Below are 13,610 nucleotides of genomic sequence, written 5' to 3'. Positions count from 1 at the left end.
CTGCAGAGCTACTGTATAGAGCAAGATACACGTAGTAGTACAACTGTCACAGACATCCCACTTTTATCCTCAAGACAGCAGTTACGTGTGAAAACTACTTTATTTGAAAATAAAGCTCTATTTGAAGTTTCCATTTTCCATCATAAGTAACATGCAACAAAATGCGATCCTGTGTGTGTCTCCCCACTCTCTTTTCCCTAAATATGTGTGACATGATTCTGCGAGTCCCTAGAAAGAGGGGAATTGGGCAAAGTGGAGGAATTCACTGCTCCTGTTGTGAAAAAATCCTTTAGACCTTTTGGTTTGGTTCGGTTGGAGGGGAGGTGGAGCCCGAATGACTGAGATTCTGGCTTGGCATGGAAACAGCCCACCGTGAGAAGCAGGGCATTGGCTTCTTCCGTGCAGAACTGATTTTGCTACGACTGTGTGTGAGCACTGTAAAAGTGTGGACTCAGCAGATGTTTTAATGTGAGGATAAAGCACATAAGGAAGTTATGGTGAGATAAGCTTCATGCGTCACCATAGCCTATTGAAACCTTTGAGCAAGGCCATTTAAGCTACCTTGCATTTATCATGGGCTAGAAACATGGGGCTACTGCTGAGGAACTGCTGTGCTGCAAGTTCAAAACCTGGCTTGCCACTTGGAAATGTGTTTATGTGCCACATTCTCAGATAATTTCTTCATAAGGAAACCACCCTATTCAGGAGAGCGTGGAACGGTGTGCTTTACTTAACTGTGTACTTGGCCCGTAGAAAACTGTGGGACTTGAGCATGTTTTAGTAAGGAAGACAGTCCAAAGTCAGTCTAACATAGTCTACATATGCATATGTTGCCTATGCTGTGTTACTAGTGAAATGAGTGACCCTTGGAACAGCTCCAGATTCAGATCCTGTCTCTTCCAGGGAAATCACCACAAAGAATCCAGAGACTGTTTCTTGCTGCAGGTTCCTCCTCCACTCTTTTCACTGCCCCTCTTTCCCATTTGCGCCATGCAGAAAAAAAAAAAATGCGTAAGAGCTTTTATTCTGTTGCTGCTATTATCAGAAAGAAGATCTGTGATGGGTAACAGTGGACTTGCTCTTCTCTAGGGATCTCCAAGCCCATCATGCCTGGTCATCGCTTTGCAGGACCATAAGCATCTCAGGAGGTGGGTGCCTTTACTAACCAGCCCCAGATCTCAAAAGCTGCCTTCAGCTTCATCAGCCCAGTGCTTTTGTGCCTTTAGCTAACAGCTTTTTTTTGTAGCAGAGCCTTGTTTGACAAAACTGCAAGTGGGGGTTGAGGTCTTTGCCAGGAGCACAGTGCAGCAATACCTCAGTTGTTCTTGCTCACAGCCAGTGCAGGTCCATGTGAACCTGGCAGCTGAGAGCTGCTGATCTAGCTCAGTGCCCCACCTCCAGCTGTAGCAGCCCCACATACCTGGGGAAGAAGCTACGGAGACAGTATAGAACAGCCCTTTCCTTGGAGCTGCCCTCCTCTAGATCTTAGGTAACAGTAGGGGACACAGGTAGCCAAAGTCTAAAGAGGAAATTTAAGATTAAAAAACCTATAGTTATCTGATGGGCACCAGAGTGCAGACCTGAACTGCACGATCTCATATGAGTTTTTCAGCTAACTCAATAGTGTATGTTTTTTCCTCTCACTTCCTTAGACACGTAGTCAACATCTGGGAGCACTGCACACTGCTGTTATATGCCTGAGAGGCATTCTGGAAGACGTTTGAGCAGGAAGCACCACATTATCATATGTATATGATCCTCACCTCACATAACCCTTTATAAGCACCATTCCTTGGAAAGAAGTCCTCACATAACCCACACAAAATCAGGGGCAAGAGGGGATGAGAAGGGGGAGGAGGGCTCTATGACGAGTAGGGCACAGGCTTCCTTTGCCTACCTTTGACGTGCGGGTGAAGCTTCGAGGTGTCTGTTGTCACTTCCTACACACAGTCTACCCTGCCTGATCCCAGTTAGTGGCTAGGATGGCACTTCCATGCTGCGCTGTGACCACGAAGTGGTTTGGCTGGGGGAAAAAGCTGTGCAGGGAAGACAGTGAACACCAGAGATGTGGAACTACAGCTCCCTGTAGCAGTCGTGGCAGTGCAGACATGTCCTGACCAGGGACTGCCTGAAAATCTACAGTTCTCTGTTTCTGGATCCAGTGCTTTCTGGGAACTTTTAATATTAAATTTCTTTCTTCATTCTGATAAAGAATAAAAACAGAAGAGAGCAGAATTTCTTACAGGAGGGACATGATCATTTTCAGTCACCTTGGAGAAGGGTGGTATTTGTGAGTGGGAGGAACTGTGGTTTGAAAATTCCTGTAGAGGTTAAAAAAAGAGAATAGTGTGCATACATGAATTTTGTTTCTGAGTAATGCTCATTCAGCTCTGCGGCTCACAGCTGCTTGGCTCACGGAGCAAAGCCGAGGCTACATGCGACTTGTTTCGTTAACATTTCACACCGTTGCTCCAACCCAGACAATTCCACTGATGTTGCCAGTGCTGAGAGTTGCAATTTTAGCTGTGTTTCCGTTGACTCACTGTCATGTTAACCACTATGCCTTATCCTGTTCTGGCCAGTGAATCAAACATAGCAGTTTAAAATCCAGTGGCTGGAAGACCTGAAAAGTGGTCTGCAGTTTGGTGACTTTGGTTGGCTTCAGCTAGAGTTTGCACTAGGGGAAATCTCAACGATATTTAAAAATCAGTCCCTCTCTGAAATTACTTACCCTTTAATTTAACTTTAAAAATGTCAGCTGCGTGCCTTGCACATCCAATCTTTGGAAAAGCAGAAAGTGTCAGTGAAGTAGTAAATACGAGCTGCCAACCTTTCATTATCAGTTCCTTGCTGTGGAATCTGTTACATTGGCTGGTAATTTTATTCCCTATCAGTTCTTAGAAATGCGTCGTTTAATCCACACAAACAAGCATTTAATTTCTGTCTTGCCCAATGATGGCAGATGAAAGTGATTATTCTTGATACCCCCCCTCCCTGGCCTAACTTCGAAGTTAGTTCTGCTTTGAGCACAGTTTAGACTAGAGGCCTTAGGAGAGATGTCCCTTCCAGCCTGAATTATTCTGTGTTTCTCTCCTGCTGCAGGTACTAGATGCATCATTGCTTAGTGCTGCAGGCATTATTAGTGCTTTGAAGCCATTAGGAGAAATACTGCAGTATTCTCTTACCATGCCATGTTACAGCAATGAAATGCAGAGAGATTGCAGTGCCTTGAACTAAACTCACAGGTGCAGCAGTACTATTCAAATGAATACCAGGAGCCAGGTTAATGGGTTTTATTTTAGCACCCAAGCTCTGTGCTAAAATAGGGGAAAGAACAGAAAAGCTTTCTTTATTATTTGGCAAACACAGAGACACTAGTCCTGCAATGAGAACAGCGAGGGTTCAGACTTGATCAGTGACAGGTACAACTGGACCTGTATCTACAAAACTGGGTTGCATGAAAGTCATCTGGTTTTATTGGAGTAGCTGTGCTGCTGAAGTTCCTGCGTCTGCAAAGGTCTGACTCATGGGCAACCAGTTTTTTGCCCTGCTATGAGGGCAGAAGGAGCATATAAGGGGGTAATCTCACAGCACTTCATCCTTGAGATGCACAAGAGTGATTCCATCCCATATTACTCAGGACTACAGCCAGAAGTGAAACTTTGTGCTGGTGAAGGAGGTTGAGCACGTATCCTCTGAGCCCTGAAGTCCTCTGTACACAAAATAGGTATGGCAGAAGCACTGACAGAAGCAGCAGCAATATATGTCTGCTTCAAAGCTAATGCAACCACATCATGGCATTTCACAGTGAGAATAAAGTGTTTTTCGTGTCAGCTCATTGCATCAGTGAGGCTGCACATTTTTAACACATTTTCCATATTTTATTACGCACTGTCTCAGAGCGATGCTGGCAGTTCTGATAAAGCAGAGTTGCTTGGATGAGTCAGGGAGGCTGCATGATGTGGGAGCTGTAAATTGAATTCAATTACTGATTACTATTCCATGCTGTCTTTGCAGCATAATTTTTTTTATAAGCTTCCTGTGTTGTCAGTTTTTATAAAAGTGTGAGGATTTGGGGTGCCTTTGTTATGTTTTTGAAATGAGGTTATAGAAGCCTTGGTAATGTGGAGAAGGATGAAGCTGCTAGAAAGCTCTGCTTCACAAAGGACAAAGGTTATCCTTGTCAACCTTTTAGCTCAAAGTTATTACCTTCTTTCAGAGTAATGTATATGGTGAAGGCTGAAGTTCATTTGTCAAGGCTTCCTACTGATAATGATATTTTTTTTCTAGCATCTGTCACTTGATGTTCTCAAAGTACTTTGATTAAGTTCAATCACTTTCTTGAAAAGTAGGAAAGGTTAAAAAACCCTTATTTTACATGGTAGGTCCAGTGACCTGCCCAATGTCCACCAATACCTCAGGGCTAGAAAGAGATTTTAAACTTCAGCATCTAGACTGTCAGCATCAGACTCCAAAACTTAAAGTCATAAAGTCTCTGAGGAAAGGGTAAGGAAGCTGCACTGAAACATTAGTAAAGAAACAACTGAAACAAATTTTCCTGGTCTGGGGAACCGGCTAGATGCCATGATAAATCTTTTCCATCTGCAAATCTGAAATCTAATATTTTGAAAGAGTAGTTTTCAAGTAATCAGTGAACAACTGTTTCATAGATTGATCACCATTCCTAGATCAGGTTACCCCCAAAAACTGGGTACAAAAGTGACAGTCACAAACCTTTGTGGCAAACCTTTCCCTGCTCACAGAAAGCTTTGAGCAGGGAAAAGTCAGAGAGAACCAAAGAGCTAAATTGTGAAAGGGGAGGCATCCTTATCAACTGCAGGGTTTGTGCAGACATCCTAGAATATCTACATGGAATATTCTGCTGTTAAATAACCCAGGAGCCTATTGCCATCATTACTGGCTTCCACAGATCTCTTCCCAGAAATAATTTCAAATAGATTTACTAGGGGATATTTAACCAGTTTTGATACAGCCATTCCTCAAATCTGGGCATGAGGAACTGTTGAGCTTGTCTGTTACGTATACATAGTAAGAAGACATGCATGGATTATGAACAGAAAATGATGCATTTTTTGTTCAGGTCCACTAGTAGTGAAGAAGTTAGATGGTTCCTGCTCTTTCACCTCTTGCATGGTTTAATCATAGTAATACAGGCTTTTGTCAGAGTGTCCTCCCCACTCTGCGCATCAGGCTGTAAAAGTTGCCCTGTTCTAGTAACTCTTACCATTTGTTCTAATAAATTCATTCCCTAAAATTGTTGCAAATTACAGAGCTGTTGCAATTACAGTGACACTTCCAGGATTGTTACAATGAGGAAAAGCTGATTTGATGAGTGTTTGCAACTACAGTTTCAAATGTCACGACAGGGCATGGTATTTTTCCAATTACATGTCACTACTAAAAGCTAGGTGTTTTTTCCTTGGACTCTTTGCTAAAAAAGGTCTTGTCTTATTGCTGTAGCTGTTGTTGTTATCACTATTTCTTTTAGCATGTATGCTTACAATCTGTAACAGGTCTTTAGCTACAGTCCCATATTATGCCTAGTCAGGCAGGGTGCGGTGTTTGAAGGTGAAGCTGCCAAAAGAAAAGAAAAAAGCCTCAAGGCTACAGGAAATTCAGGTGGCATTGATTCAGGAGAGAGCCAAATGCTTCAGGCCGAGTGCTGAACCTCCTCACAGATTTAACATGCAGCATTTTACCAGGACTTTTTTATACATAAGCTGAGTAACTGAATCTCCCTTTTAATTGAAGATCTCATCTTTTTGTAATATAATGGCTTTATATTTAATATTTGGGCTAAATTCAAGCTTGGCAATCTCTGTGATGTCTAGAAGTTGGTGGTTCCTACTTGATATAGCTGAAGAGCTTTCTTGGAACAGCAGTCATCACCAGATCATGAGAGGCAGAAATATTCTAAAACTTTATATGACTCCTTCAGAAAGTGATTTCTTCTCCAGTGGGCTTGTTGGACATTTGAGTGAAATTGGTACTAAACCTAATGCATAAGGAGTTTTGAATAGATCTCTGAAAAATTACCTTTTCCCTCTCTAAACTTGTAAGTTTGGCCTCAAAATGTGTTGCTTTATCTGATTCTTGAAACATTGAGAAAGTCTGCTGTGATAAAATGGTAGGAAAAATGTTAAATTCTAATGCAGAAGAAGTTAGAAAAAGCAATCGAAGTATTTTTGAGGTATTCTTCATAATCTGAGAACAGTTACGAAAAAGGTGCAAGTCCTATTTTGTTTACTTTGTAAGTCTCACACAAAGCTTGTTTCCAGTCACATTTTCTTTCAGTTTAATCTATGGGAAACCTTTTAGAAAAGGCCACAGCAGCCAGCTATAGCATTTTCAAAATCCATGGACTACTGACCTGAGGCTTAATCTGGGCTTTTCCAGGGGTGTGACTGTGGCCGCCTGACTGCACAGCATTAAGAGGTCAGTCAGCAGTGATCCTTGTCATTGGAAACCAGCGCTTCTGGAGGGTGAGCAGGTTTCTGCTTCACAGAACTTTGGTATCATTAGAAAGTTCTCACATGGCTTTCTCTAGCATAGACTGTGACCTACAGATCATAACGTTGCTGTGAAATGCTGGAGGGGAAAATCTGAACTAATCACTCATAATAACTCTGCACAGACCCATGGGGTAAGTCTGAGGTCAGGGCTGAACCCATCTTTGATGTGAGAATGGCAGTAGCTGTAATTCACTTGCTGGTCATGGGAATGAGACTGAGCCAAAAACAGTTTTGTCTGAGCTAGGTAAGGGGGAGAAGGGGTGAGAATGTGATTTAGGAGTGTCTCAGTTTTCATGCCTGATCATTCAGGCCAGTGCAATGCGAATGCTGAGTAGGAACACTAAGAGCTCCTGGTGTTTTGTACTTTATTTGTGCGGGCTTCTTTGTGTCAAAATAAAAACTTAAGAGCTCAGAGTGATCTTGCTTTAACAGTCGCTAAAGCTGGGTGCTGTCTGGCAGCCCGTGTTACGTGGGAAATGAAAAGTAATGCTTAGTTGGTCCCTTTTGGCCATACGGTTTGTGAATTTGGATAGCTGGAGTGACAGCATAGCCATTGAAACCCAGCTCCTTGTGCCCTCTGTCCATTGGCATTTTTGTCATGAGAATTGTTTATCTTTTCTTTACTTTTTTGCTTTTGTGGTGCTTCAGATGGTGAGGGGAAGAATGGGGGAGAGAGGAAGAGAAAATCTGGGGAAGGGGCTTCTGTGTCCTGTCACTATAATTCATTGCAATCTGACCTTCTGGATTCAGTCCCGCTCAGCCATCCACCATTCTCATGTGACTGTCACCTCACATTATTGTAATTAGCAACTGCCAGCCCCAGAGATTTGATGGTGGAAGTGAAAAAGTCTGGGAAGCTCTCTGCCAATTTAAAATTAACCCTGTCACTGCAGGACAGATTTTCCTGCTCCAGAAGTAGCTCCTTGGCATTCACACTGAGACAATCCCATGATCCTGCTGTTGCAATCCAGCTCCCTTATCTCACCCTGCTTTGTTCTCCTTGTGCCCTCACAGCTCCTAGGGCTGCTTCACCCTCCTTCCTCCCCACATGCCACCCCTCTTTGCTGGCTATGAGAAGTGAAGCTGCTAATGAGAGCACTAAAGCCAACAGTCCCAAAGTCCATGTGGGTGGGTGATAAACATGGCTTTGCCAAATGAAGTCTGTCTGCCCAGCCGCAGAAAAGACCCTGCTGCTCTGTGCACGTCTCTCTTCTCCTCCACTTCTACCTGGGACTTCTCCTCCTCCTGTGCGAGCACTGCAGAGTACAAAACCACCTGGGTCCCTGCCCATTTACGTGGCCGTTGGTTCATGCTGCTGTCTAAGACTCACCATCTTTGCTGCTGTGGATACCTCAACCAGGTGGATGAAAGCTAGGTCAGATCAGCCTCCTCATGCTACCAGTTCCTCACCTTTGCAAAGGGATTGTAGGCTTTCTCCAAGTGTGACTGGCAACTGCTGTTGTCAAGGCCCTTGTTACATGGGCATTTACAAATCTTGCTTCAGTATCTTGTAAGCAGGGGGTGGCTGGAGGTCATCCTTGTTGTTACTCTGTTTGGCTAATTAGGAGCAGCTCCTGCTCGCCTGCTGTGCGGAGGTGACAGCACAGTGACAGCTCAAAGGAAGGTTGCCTTCCCCCCGGAAATACCTGGGGTTTCAAATAAAAAATTGGAATACGGAGGATGCAACAATATCTGACAGCCAGTCTCTGTAGTCATTTTATCTGTTCAAACAAATAGCGCAGTCAGGTGACAAAGATCCTGCAATTCAACTGGGTGATGAACTATTTCAGTGTGTTTGACAGGCAGGTTTGACACTGCCCAGGCTCAGATACCATTCTGATAGTATTTGCATAAAACAAAAAATATATTTACTTGACCTATTCTGCACCCTCCTGTATAGGTACATGGTTTTTTACTCCCAATTTCATAAAAGCTGGTACCCCTTGTCCTTTAGGATAAGACCAGACCCTTTTTTGCAGTAGTTCCACACTGCCATAATTAGTTCTGATCTGATGTGCTTCCCCCACCCCTCCCCTTGTTGTTGCAAGCAATTACAGCCATCACTATTGCTGCAAATTGCCTATTTCTTAGTTCAGCTTCTTTGTGGGCCTGAGACAGATCAGCTCCTCCTCATCACCACAGGAAGTGTGACTTAGAGCCCCTGAAACATGATTTCAGTGTCTGGTCTTTACACGCTCAAGTCATGAAGTTCCTGAACCTGCTCTCAGCTTTCAAACATGCAGATTTGCCTTTGCACCACACAGCTTATCATGCCTTGTGCCCATCCACGTGGCAGGCCATTTTTGTAAGAGCACTCTTGTACTTTGTCGGTGTGCCTGACACCGTGCTAGATCCCAGCAGTAACTGTGTTCACCAAGAAGAAGGAAAATGCCTACATAGCTATTACTGCATTTAGCTTTTCTAATCACATCGAATTCTGATGGCTTGTCAACTATATCCACAGAATAATGCATCCTTTTCTTTATGCTATGCTCTAGGTTATTTTATTGCATTGAGAAATACAACAGCTTTATTAGGGCAGCATGGAGAAATGAAGAGAAAATAGTTGCCAGTAAATGTAAAGATAGACATGGAAAGAATGAAGAATAATCAGCAGAACTGTAAAAAAGTCTTTGGAAACAAAGTTATGTGTTCGGGTTGTTCTCTGACCTACAAGGAACGGCTGAGGGAGCTGGGATTGTTTAGCCTGGAGAAGAGGAGGCTCAGACGTGACCTTAGTGCAGTCTACAACTACCTGAAGGGAGGTTGTAGTGAAGTGGGAGTCGGCCTCTTCTCCCAGGCAACTAGCGATAGGACAAGAGGACACAGCCTCAAGCTTCGCCAGGGGAGGTTCAGGTTGGACATTAGGAAGCATTTCTTTTCAGAAAGGGTCATTAGCCGTTGGAAGGGGCTGCCCAGGGAGGTGGTGGAGTCCCCATCTCTGGAGGGGTTTAAGAAAAGCCTGGACATGGCACTTAGTGCCATGGTCTAGTTGCCATGGTGGTGTCAGGGCAACGGTTGGACTCGATGATCCCAGAGGTCTCTTCCAACCTGGTTGATTCTGTGTGATTCTGTGATAAGGTGAGGCATTAGAAAGCAGGCACGACAGGCACTAGTGGAATAGTTTGTGCTTGTATTTTGTGACTGCCTTCAAGGGAATATGACACGATTAAGAGAATTTTCTGCTCATTACTTAAATGCCTGGGTAAATGCTATGTCCATGCAGTGCAATGCAGTGTCAGCACCCATTGGTTCTGGAGCTCATGATTTAAGCTAACTAGAAATGTGTGTGGATAAGTCTTGCACTATGAGGTTAATCTGCCTCTGTAGCCGTACCCAGTGACACTTTCTGGTGAAGCATGGAAAATGGAAGGGTTTGTCTTCAGTAGCCATCAAATACTTTGCACCAGCTGAAGGAAATAAGGGCCGGAATCACAGAACCACAGAATCGTCTTGGTTCAAAAGGACCTTTAAGATCATCGAGTCCAACCATTAACCTAACACTACCTAGTCAACTACTAGGCAGCCAGAAGGCACCTCTGGAGGTTTCTGGTTCAACCTCTTGTTCAAATCAGGGTTGGCTGAAGATCTGACCAGGTTGCTCACAGCTTTATCCAGTCTTGAAAATCTCCAAGGATGGAGAATGCACAACCTCTCATTTTTCCACCCGCAAACAGAAAGTATAAGTTACAGTGCATGGCAAAGTAATATCTTTGTGACCAGAGGAACTTGACAATAGAATCAAAGCTGCTGTTACTCTGCTGCTTGTGCACTCCTCTGCTCTGTGGCTGTATTTATCACTATCCACTTCAAAGTGTAACATTGAAAACAGTACATTTTTCACTTTAGGAGGCATGTCCTGCCTCTGTGACCTTAGAATATTTAGCAGCATGGATGCAGATGCATGCCACACATGTAGTAAAAGTTGAAGACTGTCTCTGAGCCTATGTTAGGCACATTTGCTAGCTCTTACCTGGTTATTTTTATGAAGGATGCAAAACCCAGCAGCTAAAAAGAGTGCATCAGTGTTCTTTTATGTTGTCAGCAATGGGTTAGACCAATTGTCTGGGGAACTATCACTGTCCCTAGCCCAGTAGTGCTGCAGCTCTCCAGATGCCCTGGCAACCTTGCACCCAATAAAAGAACTGTGCTAATTGCTTGAAACTCTTTTAATATCTTTCTTCCAACAATATTTTTTGTGTATTTAAACCTAAGCTTCAGAACATCAGCAGTTCAGCAGAAGGTGCTGGTTTAGTAAATCCTGGAGTCCTGGGTTAATAAATCCTGACACACTGGGTTTAGTCATTGCTCAAGCTGGCTCTGCCACTAGACTCCTCTGTATCCTTTAGCAAATTACTTTGCCCCTTCATGTTCCTGTTTGTCCTTCAGCTCATTTTTGGTCTTTCTGATGCTGTAAGCTCAGTTGTTAAGTTACTGTCTCTTAGTATGGATTTGACAATCGATGTCTTGCAACCCCAAGCAAATGCCCGTATTCCCCAGCTGTTAACAATTTGTTTCTTGCTTCTTGCTCTCTGTTTTCACTGGAAAACCCACAAGAGTCTCTGTCTTGTCCTATTGTGGAAGAAGATGGGGAAAAAATTTTCCAACTGTTCAGCAGAAAATGAAAAATTGTTTCTTACCCAGCAGTTATAATAACTACTATGAGCCTGTCTCTCTAGATATATGATTTCCTGACATGAAATGAATTTGACATTTACAGCTGCTTTCATTTCTTCCAAGACCCTTGTCTCTTTTTTCCCCACTTAAAGTGCTGTTGTACTCTGAAAATTGTTGTTAATATTGGCACCATGGGGGCTCCATATTTCTTAAGTCAAATTTACTCAGAGCACAAACGTGTGGATCGACAGCAAGAAACTCCTCAGCTCTTGTGGTCTTTGCGTCATGGTGGAAAAGGCCTTTGCTAACTCATAACCCTGCAAACCCAGATCTCAGAGTCTGCCTGAACTGTGCAGAGGTGATGAACGGTGATGAAGGAGAGCGTGACGCACAGTGCTGAGAATAGGCTGTGCAAGAACAGCAGAGACAGCAGGCTTCTCTCCCTTGTCCTGCTCTTGCTGCTACGGAGGATTTGTGACGTGGTAACAGGCTTTGCCGTGAGTTGAATACAAATAGCACTCCTCCCGGGCTGTAGTACAACCAGCATTTTTGCTGCATTGCCTTCATCGCTTTGCTTCAGTACTCCAGTGAGCTGACTGGCAAAGTCCAAAGCTGCATGCTAAGATCCCTGCAGCGCCGCAGGCAAAACGATGCCCAAGCTGCAGGAATAAGGAAATAATGTACCTTGTAAGTGCCCTTCACTTAGGCAGAGATTCCCTGGGGAACAGTGAAAAACCTGGAAAGGGTGTTGCCAAAAATTCCTTTTTCACTGTCATCCACTGCAGAGAAGATAATTTGCATATAGTTACTGCTCTGTGAATTGCCTGACACAGTCTCAACGCTCCGCAGCAGAGAATTGCTGGCTGCCTTCATCCACAACAGACAGATCCAGATCCCCATAAACATGAGGCTGGGATGATGGGATTGCTTATAATTTCACCAAGATGAAACCCAATTAGAAAAAGCAATTTCATTGCAGTGTGTACCTTTCCTACCAGCTTACTCTATCCATTGTTGTCTCTTGCTTACAGTCTAAACATGAGACTCTCGAGTAAGGATCATTAGGTGTTCACAGTGCTGAACACAATGGGATCCTGATCTCCCTTCATCAATCACTCTCACCATCACATCAGCATTTATTTGTTTACAGTCTGTTCTTTCAGTAAGAAGCTCTGCTGGAACCATAGTGGGAATAAGGACAGAGCACTGCTTTTCTTAGTTATGCCTCCTTTTAAGAATATAAATGGTTTAGCTCTTTGTTGCACCCAAAATTACATTTTTCCACAGATACCAGTGATTATTTTCTGAGTTGGCTTTTCTCTTTTATGCCTATCTGATTTTTTTTTTACACTGTAACGTTTTATAGATTTCTAGCACTTTCCATTTAAGGATCTTGAGGCTTTTATATCTAGTGAGGTATAGAAATGTTATATCTATTTTACAAGTGTGGGAAACAGAGGAAAAACATGATACGGTTTACTTGTCATCAAAGTCATCCACTGAGTTTATAGCAAAGCTGGCAATTAAATAAAACAGGTCACCACCATTTCTTCCCCTGTTTTTAGCCATTCCCTTCCTTTGTGCTTAATCTCCCTCCTGTTGTCTTATTCTTCTACCATTTTGCCACTGTTTTATGCTCCCTTTCAACAGGTTGTATCCCTAAAAGTGGGGTTTGTTTTGCAGTTTTACGAATCTGGATCTGATCCCTAACCGTTCCTTTCATGTACGCATATGTGCTCACACACTGCCAGTCCTGTTTCTCTTTTACATGCTAGCAGCTAGGGATTTCCATAGCAAACTCCCAGCTATTTCGGGGACCTTGGACACTGGCAGTAATTCCCAGCTCTCCTGCTTTTTTTTCCTGTGGCCCATTATAGTACTGGTGTTTAACTTTGTGTTATTAGTATTTTGCTTTATAAATAGGTCATTTTGAAAAGTGTCTGTAGGCTTGGAGAACAGTGTTCCCTGGGCCCATCTGGGGATGTGGGCTGTCTTTTCCCAGCCTGTATTTCAACAGAGATTCCTAATAGAAATTTTCTGTTATTCCCACATTGAATAAAAAAAAAAAACCAAAACAGTGCTTCCTGGATGAAATCTTCAGTGCACCCCAAAAAGACAGTCATCTATGTATGATGCAGCTGGATAAAGGGAAGCGTTTAGGGTTTGAGTGGCTTGTTTGGGTTTGGGTTTGTTCTATTTTTTTTACCCTTCACAAAAAGCAACATAACTTCTGCACATGGTTATTTCAAAAAGCTCTGGGCAATGTACTCTGTGAAGTAAGAATAGCCAATTCAAAATTCTGATTTCTATGGATGTGGGCACTTTTTGTGTTTTAGGCACTGTGTAAATGCCTTTTTTGGATAGATTTGTTATCTCGTTTTTAATACATTGAAACAAGCGGCAGCTGCTAAGGAGCAGGGGAGGTTCTTTGCCCATGTAAGGACACCAGGGAAGCTGTCT

The sequence above is a fragment of the Nyctibius grandis genome, chromosome 23 (genome assembly GCF_013368605.1).
Source record: "Nyctibius grandis isolate bNycGra1 chromosome 23, bNycGra1.pri, whole genome shotgun sequence".
Taxonomy (NCBI): domain Eukaryota; kingdom Metazoa; phylum Chordata; class Aves; order Nyctibiiformes; family Nyctibiidae; genus Nyctibius; species Nyctibius grandis.
This window is presented reverse-complemented; position numbering follows the sequence as displayed.